General features: G+C 35.1%; 1 protein-coding gene and 1 long non-coding RNA gene across 5 annotated transcripts in view; one reads left to right on the top strand and one right to left on the bottom strand.

Annotated features, from left to right (window-relative positions):
• The window catches only part of LOC134735471 (uncharacterized), a 97,154-nt gene extending 81,918 nt beyond the window's left edge, over positions 1-15,236 (bottom strand). The window contains exon 1 of the long non-coding RNA XR_010118614.1: positions 15,071-15,236. This is a non-coding gene — a long non-coding RNA (uncharacterized lncRNA). The remainder of the gene's footprint in view (positions 1-15,070) is intronic.
• The window catches only part of EPHA6 (EPH receptor A6), a 951,077-nt gene that overhangs the window by 252,390 nt on the left and 681,308 nt on the right, over positions 1-17,379 (top strand). The window lies entirely within an intron of this gene.

Raw genomic sequence — 17,379 nt, forward strand, 5'->3', positions numbered from 1 at the left:
AAAGCTTCCTCGACGCTCTGATCTAAAATAGCTTTTCTCCCATTTGACTACTCAGTTGCTCAGTAGTATCTCTTGGTTTTCTTCAGAGCTTTTGTTATCAACCAAGATTATCTTTGTCATCTATTTGTGTTTTATTTATTAGTTTATTATTTGTATTCCTAACCTATACTTCTGTAAGGGCAGGTACTGAGTGCCTGGAACATAGTCAGCCCTAAATAAATATTGCTTGATTAATGGATGACCAAAATAAAATAACATATGTATTCTGTATTTTATAGTTGGAAATTATAAAAATATTTGTTTAGTTGGCTAAATGAATTAACATATGCAGATTTTCCCTAACATATTGGAATTGGAGATGGGAGGCCATGAGGGCTGCTAATAGCACTCACATTCTCTGAACCAGAGTAACTCAGCCTTGACATATTGATATACTGGTTTGTCCACATCAGCTATAAGACATATTAAAAGCAATGTAGTTCTCATTATACTCAGTAATGATTTTGAATTATGTAGTGTTCTTACCCTAATATTTTTCTTTTTACAGTTTGTAAATAACTTGTACACATTCATGGCGGTGTTTTGTGCATGCTAGGAGCACGTTGTATATGTGCCAATGTACAGAATATTTTGAGAGCTAGTGCTCAAAGTTACCTTTGTTTGTAGGAAAACAGGTGTTCTAGGTAGGCTGAATAACCAAAGCTATAATTTGTTGAGGGAAGAGAAAATGATCAATGTGTCTTTATGTCCACAGTGCATTGTCAGTACCTGATGTAGTGAATCTGATCTCAAAATTTTCTATCTAATTTTAGAATTAATTAATAAAGCAGATAAATGGTATTATTTAACTGTCCTAACAAGGCCCTATGTAATGTTTGCCATTTATTCATATAATTAACTTTGGTAGTATAGATTTTTATAGGGTGATTATGGTGATCATTTTCCCCCAAAGTATCCCATCAATAATTTAGGCATCTCCCACGAGAAAAATAGGACTAGATGCCTTGTTTGTCAGTAATTCCAAAAAGGTGAAGAGACTTTCTTAAGCCAGTGTCGTGGTTTTTCACAACTTAGGCCATTCTTTGCAAACTTCACATATCTACCACTATTCCTTCTTCAGCTTGCTATACTGTTCACTCTTGCCATTCTTTTGTCCTAAGATAAAAATAACTGAATTAACTGATGTTATTTGTAGGATATGTTTTTTCCTTCCAACACATAAAGATTACATGGGTTGACTTGTGTTTACCATAAAGATGTTGAAGTCCTAATTCTTTTTTTAAAAATTTTATTTTAATTTTGTGTTAGTCCGTTTTTATGCTGCTGATAAAGACATACCATAGACTGAGAAGAAAAAGAGGTTTAATTGTACTTACAGTTCCACATGACTGGGGAGGCCTCAGAATCATGGCGGGAGGTGAAAGGCATTTCTTACATGCCGGTGGCAAGAGAAAATGAGGAAGAAGCAAAAGCAGAAACCCCTGATAAACCCAGCAGATCTTGTGAGACTTACTCACTATCAGGAGAATAGCATGAGAAAGACTGGCCCCCATGATTCAATTACCTCTCCCTGGGTCCCTCCCACAATATGTGAGAATTCTAGGAGATACAATTCAAGTTGAGATTTGGGTGGAGACACAGACAAACCATATCAGATTATATTTTTATTTCCATAGGTTTTGAGGGGAACAGGTGGTGTTTGGTTACATAAGTTCTTTAATGATGATTTTGTGAGATTTTGGTGCACCCATCACCCGAGCTCTATACCCTGTACCCAATTTTAGTCTTTTATTCCTCACCCATCCCGCATTTTCCCCCAAGTCCCCCATGTCCGTTGTGTCATTATTACGCCTTTGCACCCTCATAGCTTAGTTCCCACTTGTGAGTAAGAATACATGGTGTTTGGTTTTGCATTCTTGAGTTACTTTACTTAAAATAATGGTTTCCAATTTGATTCAGAAATTCCACTACTGACTCTCTACCCGGAGGAAAAGAAGTCATTATAGAAAAAAGATACTTGCACATGCATGTTTATAGCAGCACAATTTGCAATTGCAAAAATATGGAACCAGCCCAAATGCCCATCAATAGATAAGTGGATAAAGAAATATATATACCATGGGATAGCATTCTATCTGTAAAAAGGAATGAAATAATGGCATTTGAAATCTTCATTTTTAGTACTTATAAATGTGAACTTATTTAGAAATAGAGTCTTTGCCAATAATGAGGTTAAGATGAGGTTCTTAGGTGGACCCCAATCCGGTATGACTGGTGTCCTTATGAAAGAGGGAAATTTGGACATAGACAAAGATGCATATTACAGGGAAGACAATGTGAAGGCACATGAAGAACATCATCTATAGCTAAGAAACTAGGAGGGAGGCACAGAACAGATTCTTTGTCACAGCCATTAGAAGGCACCAACCCTGCCCACATCTTGATATTGGACTTCTAATTTCCAACTGTAAACTACTTAAATAAATTTATTGACTTACAGTGTATGATGGTTTATATGGAAGCCCTACAAAACTAATACAGGGCAAAAACTAATTGAGAATCATGAGTTAGATAAAAATAACTGATTTGAGCAATTTAAACATGTCCAGTTGGTATTAGGGCTTCAAATAGAAAAAGATCTTCATTAATGATCAATTTGCAAATCACTTATTTTTATATAAATCACTCTAGACAAAGTTGAAAAGAATTTCAGGAAATATAATTTGCCCATTACCATAGGTTAACTTTTTGCTGCCATGTTGACTGTTATCAGTTCCTTCTTAATCTAACCTTAGATTTTCCCATTGGGATGGTACCAGTTAGCAATTACATTAAATATGAGTTTTTCTTTTCTTTTTATTATTGTACTTTAAGTTTTAGGGTACATGTGCACCATGTGCAGGTTTGTTACATATGTATCCATGTACCATGTTGGTGTGCTGCACCCATTAACTCGTCATTTAGCATTAGGTGTATCTCCTAATGCTCTCCCTCCCCCCTCCCCCCACCCCACAACAGTCCTCGGAGTGTGATGTTCCCCTTCCTGTGTCCATGTGTTCTCATTGTTCAGTTCCCACCTATGAGTGAGAACATGCGGTGTTTGGTTTTTTTGTCCTTGCGATAGTTTACTGAGAATGATGATAAATATGAGTTTTTCTAAGTTTCAGGAGCTTACTGAGAGGTGTGTTTTGCTCACAGCATGTGAGTCTTCCACTCCAGGCCTCAGATTAACTTTGACCTAACAAGCTCTGTAACTGCTTGCAGCACAGCACAGCAAAGTGCCCTCTTCTAGTTACCCTTTCTTCTGTTATCCTTTTTATGATGAGAGACTGCTTTCTCCTTTATCTGTGGCACTCTACACCACATGTGACTTAGATTTACAGTCCAAATAAGAAATTACACATGTATGATGTGTACATCTGCCTTATAAGATTTTTAAAAATCAATCAAGACAAGGAATCCATGGGATCCAAATTGTGTATCTTTCATCAAACCCATTCCTTCATGCCACTCCTTGTTTCTTTCTGATCAATGCCATGGGAAATGAAAAGGATTTCCTTATTAAGCAATGTCATAAACTCCTTCCTAATTTTTATATAATCTGAATAAATATAATCTAAAGCAAGTGAGCCAAGAGAGACAGTATCCACTTCTTATTTCTACAAAGAAAATTCAGAGATTTTGTCACATCTTGGATTTTGCTTTAACTGCATTTACACAACTTGTGTTAGAATGATACTACTTAGACTGCACAGGGAAAGCTATATCTAATAATTTATGTTAATACTGTGGCAATCAGTTATTTAAAACTAAATTTGTTAAAACATCAATAACATACTCTCTTTATAAAACAAGATTCAAACAATTCAACAGGATATATATTTTAAAAATTTCTCTTCAATCTTCATATGATCGTAAAGCATATGATATAAATCGCTAAGATTTTTTTCATTATTTTTTGCAGAATAGCCTATGCATCTATAAGTATATACAGTATATTAAAGATTATTTCTATTTATAACCCATTTATATTAAGTGTATTAGTCTCTCCTTTGTTAAAACTGTAAATTATTGTTTTAAAACAATATGTATTCTAGCTTCAACAGGGAAAATCACTATCTCACTATTGGGATAATTTACATTTCTTTGAATCCTAGAAAAGTTGTGTATTTTTAACGTTTATTGGCCATTTATTTTTTTTAATATTTTATGAATTGCCTATTCATACTCTTTATTCATTTGCCTACTACTGATTATATATGCTATTTCTATGCAAATTGAAGCATACTGTAAATGTATACATTTTAAAGTTGGATCCCCTTTCATATAGTTACACATGCCACGTTGCATTTATGGGTGTGCTATCAGTTATTTTGCCAGTCCCTGTCTTGATGTTCTTGATGAGCATTTAAATTGTTTCCTTTTTTAGTCTATTGCAAATAGAAAATCAACATACTTGCATTGACATTGACATATTTGTGTACATATTTGAGTACATATGTAGAATATTAATACAATTAAAATCAGTATGTCAATCGGCACATATATTTTAGATTTTTGCTACATATTTTTAATTTACTCTTCAAAATTTGGCAGCAGTTTACACTTGTACCAGAAAGGAAGAGTTTTTCTTTTCCCATACCTTAAGCAACACTTAGGGAGTATTAATTAATATATCCTTGGATAATCTGTTCATTTTAAAATGGTGGTTTAATTAGCAATGTTTTAATTTTTTTAAGTATGAGTAAGATTGATCTTGAGATATTTTTGTTTTTTTCTATTGTTGCTTTTAATGCAACAAAGATTCTCAAACTCTTCATTTGAAAAATGAATCCAATAGAAACATTTTAATTTTATACATAAAATTTTGATTTTAATTTTATACATAAAAGCAAAACAAAATTCCAAGGATATTTTTGGTTCTGACACCATTAAGAAACAGAGATTAATATTATTGCTAAGTCAACAAATAATGGAAACAATAAAGCAGAGTTGCAAAATTTTAGAAATTATTCTTTTCACAACTCTCAGCATTGTTCTCTGAACTCTGCATATCTAAAAACAGTTACTCATATCAAATGAAACTTCCAATTACCATTTAGTAAATGGAAACAGAACAGAGTTATGCTTTCTCATACATGTCTCCATGATGGACTAGAGAGTAAAACTGATAACTTTGGAAAAGTTCTCAATGGTACCATGTTATCAGAACTAGTTTTATGATGTAGAATAGTGTCTGCTTTTCTACCTTTGTAGGGAGAAAAATTGATTTTCTGGTACTTATTTTACCAGCAGTTAGGACTACTTGCAGCTTCATGCAAAACAAGGGAATTGTATTAGTTAGTAGAGAAAAAAAAGGAGTGAAAGAAATTATGAGAGGCTTAAGTTATACAGAGTAGAAAAGAGATGAGCAAAGGTGAATTTTAAGACATGTAGAATGACATATAGAATGTTTCATATCTAGATTGTTTTTGTCAATTTGAATTTTTTACTCATTCGAAAGTGACGGGGAGAATGGAACCAAGTTGGAAAACACTCTGAAAGATGTTATCCAGGAGAACTTCCCCAATCTAGCAAGGCAGGCCAACATTCAGATTCAGGAAATACAGAGAACGCCACAAAGATACTCCTCGAGAAGAGCAACCCCAAGACACATAATTGTTAGATTCACCAAAGTCGAAATGAAGGAAAAAATGTTAAGGGCAGCCAGAGAGAAACGTCGGGTTACCCACAAAGGGAAGCCCATCAGACTAACAGCTGATCTCTCGGCAGAAACTCTATAAGCCAGAAGAGAGTGGGGGCCGATATTCAACATTCTTAAAGAAAATAATTTTCAACCCAGAATTTCATATCCAGCCAAACTAAGCTTAGTAAGTGAAGGAGAAATAAAATACTTTACAGACAAGCAAACGCTGCGTGATTTTGCCACCACCAGGCCTGCCCTAAAAGAACTCCTGAAGGAAGCACTAAACATGGAAAGGAACAACCGGTACCAGCCACTGCAAAAACATGCCAAATTGTAAAGACCATTGAGACTAGGAAGAAACTGCATCAACTAACGAGCAAAATAACCAACTAACATCATAATGACAGGATCAAATTCACACATAACAATATTAACTTTAAATGTAAATGGGCTAAATGCTCCAATTAAAAGAAACAGACTGGCAAATTGGATAAGGAGTCAAGACCCATCAGTGTGCTGTATTCAGGAAACCCATCTCACATGCAGAGACACACATAGACTCAAAATAAAGGGATGGAGGAAGATCTATCAAGCAAATGGAAAACAAAAAAAGGCAGGGGTTGCAATCCTAGTCTCTGATAAAATAGACTTTAAACCAACAAAGATCAAAAGAGACAAAGAAGGCCATTACATAATGGTAAAGGGATCAATTCAACAAGAAGAGCTAACTATCCTAAATATATATGCACCCAACACAGGAGCACCCAGATTCATAAAGCAAGTCCTGAGTGACCTACAAAGGGACTTAAACTCCCACACAATAATAATGGGAGATTTTAACACCCCACTGTCAACATTAGACAGATCAACAAGACAGAAAGTTAACAAGGATATCCAGGAATTGAACTCAGCTCTGCACAAAGTGGACCTAATAGACATCTACAGAACTCTCCACCCCAAATCAACAGAATATACATTTTTTTCAGCACCACACCATACCTATTCCAAAATTGACCACATAGTTGGAAGTAAAGTTCTCCTCAGTAAATGTAAAAGAACAGAAATTATAACAAACTGGCTTTCAGACCACAGTGCAATCAAACTAGAACTCAGGATTAAGAAACTCACTCAAAACCGCTCAACTACATAGAAACTGAACAACCTGCTCCTGAATGACTACTGGATACATAATGAAATGAAGGCAGAAATAAAGATGTTCTTTGAAACCAACAAGAACAAAGACACAACATACCAGAATCTCTGGGACACGTTCAAAGCAGTGTGTAGAGGGAAATTTGTGGCACTAAATGCCCACAAGAGAAAGATGGAAAGATCCAAAATTGACACCCTAACATCACAATAAAAAGAACTAGAAAAGCAAGAGCAAACACATTCAAAAGCTAGCAGAAGGCTAGAAATAACTAAAATCAGAGCAGAACTGAAGGAACTAGAGACACAAAAAACCCTTCAAAAAATTAATGAATCCAGGAGCTGGTTTTTTGAAAGGATCAACAAAATTGATAGACCACTAGCAAGACTAATAAAGAAGAAAAGAGAGAAGAATCAAATAGATGCAATAAAAAACAAAAAAGGGGATATCACCACCGATCCCACAGAAATACAATCTACCATCAGAGAATACTACAAACACCTCTATGCAAATAAACTAGAAAATCTAGAAGAAATGGATAAATTCCTCGACAAATACACCCTCCCAAGACTAAACCAGGAAGAAATTGAATCTCTGAATAGACCAATAACAGGCTCTGAAATTGTGGCAATCATCAATAGCTTACCAACCAAAAACAGTCCAGGACCTGATGGATTCACAGCCGAATTCTCCCAGAGGTACAAGGAGGAACTGGTACCATTCCTTCTGAAACTATTCCAATCGATAGAAAAAGAGGGAATCCTCCCTAACACATTTTATGAGGCCAGCATCATCCTGATACCAAAGCCTGGCAGAGACACAACCAAAGAAGAGAATTTCAGACCAATATCCTTGATGAACATTGATGCAAAAATCCTCGATAAAATACTGGCAAACCGAATCCAGCAGCACATCAAAAAGCTTATCCACCATGATCAAGTGGGCTTCATCCCTGGGATGCAAGGCTGGTTCAACATACGCAAATCAATAAATGTAATCCAGCATATAAACAGAACCAAAGACAAAAACCACATGATTATCTCAATAGATGCAGAAAAGGTCTTTGACAAAATTCAACAACCCTTCATGCTAAAAACTCTCAATAAATCAGGTATTGATGGGACGTATCTCAAAATAATAAGAGCTATCTATGACAAACCCACAGCCAATATCATACTGAATGGGCAAAAACTGGAAGCATTCCCTTTGAAATCTGGCACAAGACAGGGATGCCCTCTCTCACCTCTCCTATTCAACATAGTGCTGGAAGTTCTGGCCAGGGCAATCAGGCAGGAGAAGGCAATAAAGGGTATTCAATTAGGAAAAGAGGAAGTCAAATTGTCCCTGTTTGCAGATGACATGATTGTATATCTAGAAAACCCCATTGTCTCAGCCCAAAATCTCCTTAAGCTGATTAGCAACTTCAGCAAAGTCTCAGGATACAAAATCAATGTACACAAATCACAAGCATTCTTGTACACCAATCACAGACAAACAGAGAGCCAACTCATGAGTGAACTCCATTCACAATTGCTCCAAAGAGAATAAAACACCTAAGAATCCAACTTACAAGGGATGTGAAGGACCTCTTCAAGGAGAACTACAAACCACTGCCCAGTGAAATAAAAGAGGATACAAACAAATGGAAGAACATTCCATGCTCATGGATTGGAAGAATCAATATCGTGAAAATGGCCATACTGCCCAAGGTAATTTATAGATTCAATGCCATCCCCATCAAGCTACCAATGACTTTCTTCACAGAATTGGAAAAAACTACTTTCAAGTTCATATGGAACCAAAAAAGAGCCTGCATGGCCAAGTCAATCCTAAGCCAAAAGAACAAAGCTGGAGGCATCACGCTACCTGACTTCAAACTATACTACAAGGCTACAGTAAGCAAAAGAGCATGGTACTGGTACCAAAACAGAGACATACATCAATGGAACAGAACAGAGCCCTCAGAAATAATGCCTCATATCTACAACTATCTGATCTTTGACAAACCTGACAAAAACAAGAAATGGGGAAAGGATTCCCTATTTAATAAATGGTGCTGGGAAAACTGGCTAGCCATATGTAGAAAGCTGAAACTGGATCCCTTCCTTACACCTTATACAAAAATTATTTCAAGATGAATTAAAGACTTACATGTTAGACCTAAAACCATAAAAACCCTAGAAGAAAACCTAGGCAATACCATTCAGGACATAGGCGTGGGCAAGGACTTCATGTCTAAAACACCAAAAGCAACGGCAACACAAGCCAAAATTGACAAATGGGATCTGATTAAACTAAGGAGCTTCTGCACAGCAAAAGAAACTACCATCAGAGTGAACAGGCAACCTACAAAATGGGAGAAAATTTTCGCAACCTACTCATCTGACAAAGGGCTGATATCCAGAATCTACAATGAACTCAAACAAATTGACAAGAAAAAACAAACAACCCCATCAAAAAGTGGGCAAAGGACATGAACAGACACTTCTCAAAAGAAGACATTTATGCAGCCAAAAAACACATGCAAAAATGCTCATCATCACTGGCCATCAGGAAATGCAAATCAAAACCACAATGAGATACCAACTCACACCAGTCAGAATGGCCATCATTAAAAAGTCAGGAAACAACAGGTGCTGGAGAGGGTGTGGAGAAATAGGAACACTTTTACACTGTTGGTGGGACTGTAAACTAGTTCAACCATTGTGGAAGTCAGTGTGGCGATTCCTCAGGGATCTAGAACTAGAAATACCATTTGACCCAGCCATCCCATTACTGGGTATATACCCAAAGGACTATAAATCATGCTACTATAAAGAAACATGCACACCTATGTTTATTGCGGCACTATTCACAATAGCAAAGACTTGGAACCAACCCAAATGTCCAAGAACGATAGACTGGATTAAGAAAATGTGGCACATATACACCATGGAATACTATGCAGCCATAAAAAATGATGAGTTCATGTCCTTTGTAGGGACATGGATGAAACTGGAAAGCATCATTCTCAGTAAACTATCGCAAGGACAAAAAACCAAACACTTCATGTTCTCACTCATAGGTGGGAATTGAACAATGAGAACTCATGGACACAGGAAGGGGAATATCACACTCCGGGGACTGTTGTGGGGTGGGGGGAGGAGGGAGGGACAGCATTAGGAGATATACCTAATGCTAAATGACGAGTTAATGGGTGCAGCAAACCAACAGGGCACATGGATACATATGTAACAAACCTGCACATTGTGCACATGTACCCTAAAACCTAAAGTATAATAATAAATAAAAATAAATAAATAAATAAAAAATAAAGATAATGTTCATATCAATTAATGTATTAGGAAAACTGGGTAACTAGATGTCACTTGTTCCAGAATTTTTCCAATTTTGTGTTTAAACTTTGACTTTTGTCAAATTTTTACTACTGAAATAATTTGATTTGTTCTGGGGCTTCTGGGTGTGGTACCATACTTTTATAGGCAATAATGATATGTTTAGCTTCTAGAAAACCTAAAGCACTGTAATTTAAGTTTTTCTATTTCAGAGTAAATATTAAAGATTTTTCAGCTTGATATGTATCACTATGAGAAACATAGTTTACATGACACCATGTATAGAGGATACATGTATAATGGAAACATGCTGGACATGTCTCCCCTTTTTATTGCAGCAAGTATATTAATTATAGACATATCTCATTTCTTTGTGCTCACTTAATTGTGCTGCTTGGATACTGCATTTTTTTTTTTTTTTTTTTTTTACAAACTGAAGGTTGTGGCAATCTTGCATAGAGCCAGTGTGTTGGCTCAATTTTTCAATAGAATGTGTTTACTTGGTGTAATTCTTGCAGTGTTTAAAAACTTTTATTATTATCATATCTGTTAGGTGATCTGTGATCAGTCATCTTTGAAATTATGTTGTAATTGTTTGGGGTGTTATGAACCATGTTCATCAAAGATGGTAAACTTAATCCATAACCGTTGTGTGTATTCTGACTACTCTACCATCTGGCTGTTCACCTTTCTTTCTTCCTCTCCTTGGGGCTGCCTATTCCCTGAGACACAACACTATTGAAATTAGGCCAATTAATTACCCTACAGTGGCCTTTAAGTGTTCTAGTGAAAGGAAGAGTGTCACATCTCTCACTTTAAATAAAAAGCTATAATTGATTAGGCTTAATGAGGAAGGCATGTCAAAAGCCAAAAAAAGGCTCAAAGCTAGTCTTCTTGTGCCAGATAGCCAAATTGTGGGTGTAGAGGTAAAGTTACTAAAGAAAATTAAAAGTGCTACTCCATTAAACACACAAATGATAAGAAAGCAAAACAGCCTTATTGCCAATATGGAGACAGTTTTAATGGTCTGGATGTAAGGAAGTGACAGAAGAAAAGTTGGAAGCTAACAGAGATTGGTTCATGAGGTTTAAGGATGAAAGTCATGTTCATAGCATAATAATGCAAGGTGAAGCAGCAAGTGCTGATGTAAAAACTGCAGCAAGTTAACCAGAAGATCTCGCTAATATAATGGATGAAGGTAGCTACACTAATAACATATTTTAATTTTAGACAGAAAAGCATTGTATTGGAAGAGGATGCTCTCTAGAACTTTTACAGCTAGGGAGAAGTCAATGCCTGACTTTGAAGCTTCAAAGGACAGACTGACACTGCTGTTAGGGGCTAATGCAGCTTGTAATGTTAAGTGGGAGCCAGTGCTCATTTACTATTCCAAAAATTCTAGGACCCTTAAGAATTATGGTAAATCTACTCTGCCTGTGCTCTGTAAATGGAACAACAAAGCCTTGATGACAGCGCATCTATTTATAGCATGGTTTACCAAACATTGTGGAGAGCTACTGCCCAGAAAAAATGATTCCTCTCAAAATACTACTGCTAATTGACAATGTATCTAGTCACCCAAGAGTTCTGATGGAGATGTACAAGATTAGTGTTGTATTCATGACTGCTAAATACAACATCTGTGCTATAGCCCATAGATCAAGGAGGGATTTTAACTTTTAATCTTATCATTCAAGAATACATTTTTGCAAGGCTATTGCTGCCCTGGATAGTGATTCTTCTGACGAATCTGGCAAAATAAATTGAAAACCTGGAAAAAGCTCACCATTTTACATGCCATTAGGAACATTTGTGATTTATGGGAGGTGAAAATATCAACATTAACAGGAGTTGGAAGAAGTTGATTCCAACCCTCTTGGATGAGTTTGTGGGGTTCAAGACTTCAGTGGAGAAAGTAACTGCAGATGTTGTGGAAATAGCAAGAGAACTACAATTAAAGTGGAGCTTGAAGGTATAATGGAACAGATGCAATCTTTATATGTATATATATACATATATATATGTATATATATGTATACTTTAAGTTCTAGGGTACATGTGCACAACATGCAGGCTCGTTACATAGGTATACATGTGCCATGCTGGCCTGCTGTACCCATCTACCCATCATTTACATTAGGTATTTCTCCCAATACTATCCCTGCCTCCGCCCTCCATCCCCCTCTCCCAACAGGCCCCAGTGTGTGACGCTCCCCACCCTTTGTCCAAGTGTTCTCATTGTTCAATTCCCACCTATGAGTGAGAACATGTGCTCTTTGGTTTTCTGTCCTTGTGATAGTTTGCTCAGAATGATGGTTTCCAGCTTCATCCATGTCCCTACAAAAGACATGAACTCATCCTTTTTATGGCTGCATAGTATTCCTTGGTGTATATGTGCCACATTTTCTTAATCCAGTCTATCGTTGTTGGACATTTGGGTTGGTTCCAAGTCTTTACTATTGTGAATAGTGTTGCTATAAACATATGTGTGCATGTGTGTTTATAGTAGCATGATTTATAATCCTTTGGGTATATACCCAGTAATGGGATTGCTGGGCCAAATGGTATTTCTACCTCTAGATCCTTGAGGAATCGCCACACTGTCTTCCACAATGGTTGAACAAGTTTACACTCCAACCAACAGTGTAATAGTGTTCCTATTTCTCCACATCCTCTCCAGCACCTGTTGTTTCCTGACTTTTTAATGATCGCCATTCTAACTGGTGTGAGATAGTATCTCATTGTGGTTTTGATTTGCATTTCTCTGATGAACTGTGATGATGATCATTTCTTCATGTGTCTGTTGGCTGCATAAATGTCTTCTTTTGAGAAGTGTCTGTTCATATCCTTTGCCCATTGTTTGATGTGGTTGTTTGTTTTTTTCTTGTAAATTTGTTTAAGTTCTTTGTAGATTCTGGACATTATCCCTTTTTCAGATGGGTAGATTGCAAAAAATTTCTCCCATTCTGTAGGTTGCCTGTTCACTCCGATGGTAGTTTCTTTTGCTGTGCAGAAGCTCTTTTGTTTAATTAGATCCCATATGTCTATTTTGGCTTTTGTTGCCATTGCTTTTGGTGTTTTAGTCATGAAGTCCTTGCCCATGCCTATGTCCTGAATGGTATTGCTTAGGTTTTCTTCTAGGGTTTTTATGGTTTTAGGTCTAACATGTAAGTCTTTAATCCAACTTGAATTAATTTTTGTATAAGGTGTAAGGAAGCGATCCAGTTTCAGCTTTCTACATATGGCTAGCCAGTTTTCTCAGCACCATTTATTAAATAGGGAATCCTTTCCCCATTTCTTGTTTTTGTCGGGTTTGTCAAAGATCAGATGGTTGTAGATTTGTGGTGTTATTTCTGAGGCCTCTGTTCTTCTCCATTGGTCTGTATCTCAAACAGATGCAATCTTATGATAAAACTTGAATGGATGAGGAGTTCTTATGGATGAGCAAAGAAAATGGTTTCTTGAGGATGCTGTGATCATTGTTGACATGACAACAAGGAATTTAGAATGTTGCATTAACTTAGTTGATATAGCAGCAGCCATTGTGAAGACAGTGTGGCGATTCCTCAAAGACTTAAAGAAAGGAACACCACTGGAACCAGCAGTCCCATTACTGGGTATATACCCAAAGGAATATAAATCATTCTATTACAAAGACACATGCATGCATATGTTCATTGCAACACTATTTACAATAGCAAAGACATGGAATCAACCTAAATGCCCATCAATGTTAGACTGCATAAAGAAAATGTGGTAGATATACACCATAGGATACTGTACAGCCATAAAAAAGAATGAGATCCTGTCTTTTTCAGGGACATGGGTGGACTGGGAGACCATTATCCTTAGCAAACTAACACAGGAACAGAAAACCAAATACCACATGTTCTGTCTTAAAAGTGGTAACTAAATGATGAGAACACATGAACACATTAAGGGGAACAAAACACACTGGGGGCTATCAGAGAGTGGAAGGTGGGAGGAGGGAGAGGATCAGGAAAAACAACTAATCGATACTAGCCTTAATACCTGGGTGATGAAGTAATCTGTACAACAGACCCCTATGACACAAGTTTACCTGTTTAACAATCCTGCACATGTACCCCTGAATTTAAATTAAAAATTAAAAAAAAAAAAGCAGTCACAGGGTTTGAGAGGGTTGACTCCAGTTTTGGAAAAAGTTATACTGTGGGTAAAATGCTGGAATAACACTGAATGCTACAAAGAAATTTTTCATGAAAGGAAGAGTCCATTGATGCAGAAAACTTTATTGTCTTATTTTAAGAAATTGCCACAGCCACCCCAACCTTCAGCAGCTACCATCCTGATCTGTCAGCAGCCATCAACGTTGAGGCAAGGCTTTCCACCAGCAAAAAAATTATGACTTGCTGAAGGCTCAAATGATTGTTAGATTTTTTTTTTTTGCAATATTTTAAAATTAAGGTATGTAAATTGTTTTCATCATGATGCTATTGCACATTTAATAGAATGCACTATAGTGTAAATAACGTTAATATGCACTTGGAAACCAAAGGATCTGTGTGACTTGCTTTATTGTGAAATGCAGCTTATTGAAGTGGTTTGTTACTGAACCCATGATATCTCCATGGTATGCCTGTAATTTACCAATGCTTCTTATATACTACATTTTAAAAGATAATAACAGCGTTCCAATGAATATCTGCATTAGCACTGCACTTACCAAAATAATGTAACCTTCCCAGACCTGGTTATAAAATGGATTGCAAAATACCGTGGTACTGGAAATAACTTTCAAATCGAGCTGCAACAACTCAGTTTGGAAGTGTGGGGGAGGGAGTTAATGGCAGGATATGGCAGCCATTTCATATATTGGTTTTTTCTTTGTAATGAAACTATTTTCCAAACAAAACTTACCTCAGAAATAAGTAGTTTTTCTCATCAAAAGCTGGAGAACTCTCCAAAACTGCTTATATCATGTAATTAGCATTTTCTCTAACTATTTTTGCAGGAGGCATCTGGAAGAGAATATTCAAAGAGTATATAATGAACCCAAACTCAGGAATGTATAAAATGTGTAACACTTATAAGAACAGAAATTACTGTATATGAAGAAATATAGTTGATGACTTCACAAATTAAACTACAAAAAAAGCAGCTTACAGTGAGAAATGAATATTCTCCCAAACTGTCAATTTAAGAATATAGTGCTTATATATAAAGTATACATGTTTATGACACATACAATGTTTCATATGTATGTGGTTTTTGCTTGTTTGAATTTCTTGTTCATTTAAAAATAAAGATAACATACATATTGATATGAATGTTAGCAAAACTGAGTAATTATACATCACATGTTTCAATTGTTTTGGAATATATAGGCTTGATTTGAGCATTTGAGACAAAGCACATAGACATATGCTTATATACTTTAATAGTTGTATTTACACCATAAGGTGAGAAACAGACTTTAAAAGTAATGACTCACTCTTTTACAAAAACTAGAAGTGCTTTTGTATAGTTTTGCACCTACTGATTTTATTAAATGTGGAGGTGACTTGCTATAGTTTTGTTTAGTTTTGTATTCCTCAACATAATGCCGTATTCATATACGGAAAGAAAAAGATTTTTGTCAAATTGGCACTAAAAAGATGTAATGAGCAGAATGCAGAATATTCTTGATCTCAGGAGTTTAAACAGATAAGAATGCAGAATTAACGGGCCTATTGAAATTAGGCAGGAACTGATGAAAATTTTAAAATATCTTCCAAAATTTTAGGAAAAATTACAAATAAACTATAACATTACATATGAAGGCTTAAAGATTTTAACTTGTAAAAGGATTTTATAAATTATTTACAAATGCCACTCTCTCAATAAAAATCAAGCAAAGGACAAAAACAGAAGTTCAAACAAACATTTTTTAAAAACTACAGAAAGCTAATGTGCACCATGAAAGTGTTCAAAATAAAATATAAGTTAATACTCAAGGAGATAGCTGTTTATCTCTATTAAACTAATACATCCTTTACAAATGATTATGTATATTTTTTCTTTCCAGGTTAGATTGAAACTGACACATTTATATACTTCTGGTGTAAGTATACATTTTAGCCAGCATACTAGTAGGCCTTCAATATCAATACACTTTAACCATGTGATTCCATCTCTATTCTAAGGATATATGCACACATAAAAATCAGAACTTGCATTCACTATAGTATTATTTAAAAAGAAAACATAAAATAATCTAGATGTCCAAATATGAGATTATCAACATTATGATATACCATAACAATAATACAATTTTCATGCATCAATTAAAATAATATTTAAAATATTATATTTTTAAAATAATGTTAGAAAATGCTGATTACATTTTGATAAAATTTGGGGAACAAAATTTATATACCAACTTAAAATTTTTTTCAACTTGCATACAAATTTTGAAAGAAAATTTATCCAAATATTATGTGTTAATCTTTGTAAATTGAGAAGCTTTTTTGCAATTATAAAATGAGCATATATCATTTTAAAAATTCTGTTTTTTAATTAATTTTTGATTGAAAAGTAAAAAAATATGTTTATCATGTATAACATGTTGTTTTGAAATATGTATACATTGTAGAATGGCTACATTGAGCTAATTAGCATATGCATCACCTCACATTTATCATTTTTGTGGTAGGAACACTTAAAATCGCTTTTGCAGTTATGATTTATTTCACATTTTGTACTTTATTTGCAGTTTTCAAAAATGAGCGTGTATTACTTTTAATGTTGTAAAAATATAAAACTACTACAAAAATTGTTTATGAATCAGATATGGGATTCACACATGAAGAAAGCAGAAAAATGAGCTAAATAGCCTGTTATTTATTTCATTTGATTTTTATATTATATAAAATCAGAAATGTATAAAAATATATATTCACTTGATAATTTTTCATAAATATCTTAAATTACCCTTTATCTTCTTAAAAAATTGTTTAGCATGTCAGTGTCAGCTATGCTCAATTTTCCTCCTGCTTTTATTCATCCATATTATGTGCTCTTTGGATTTTGTCCGTGCATACACTACCTTTAAAGCTTTCATTTAAGAAACTTTTTATCAATTCGAGGGCAGTTTATTTGTTGACTTTCACATTAGTATACAATTCTACTATTTATGCTATTAATTTTATTTAGGATCTGCCAGTCACTTAGAAGAATCAGTGATATGC

This window comes from Symphalangus syndactylus, chromosome 21 (assembly GCF_028878055.3).
Source record: "Symphalangus syndactylus isolate Jambi chromosome 21, NHGRI_mSymSyn1-v2.1_pri, whole genome shotgun sequence".
Lineage (NCBI taxonomy): Eukaryota > Metazoa > Chordata > Mammalia > Primates > Hylobatidae > Symphalangus > Symphalangus syndactylus.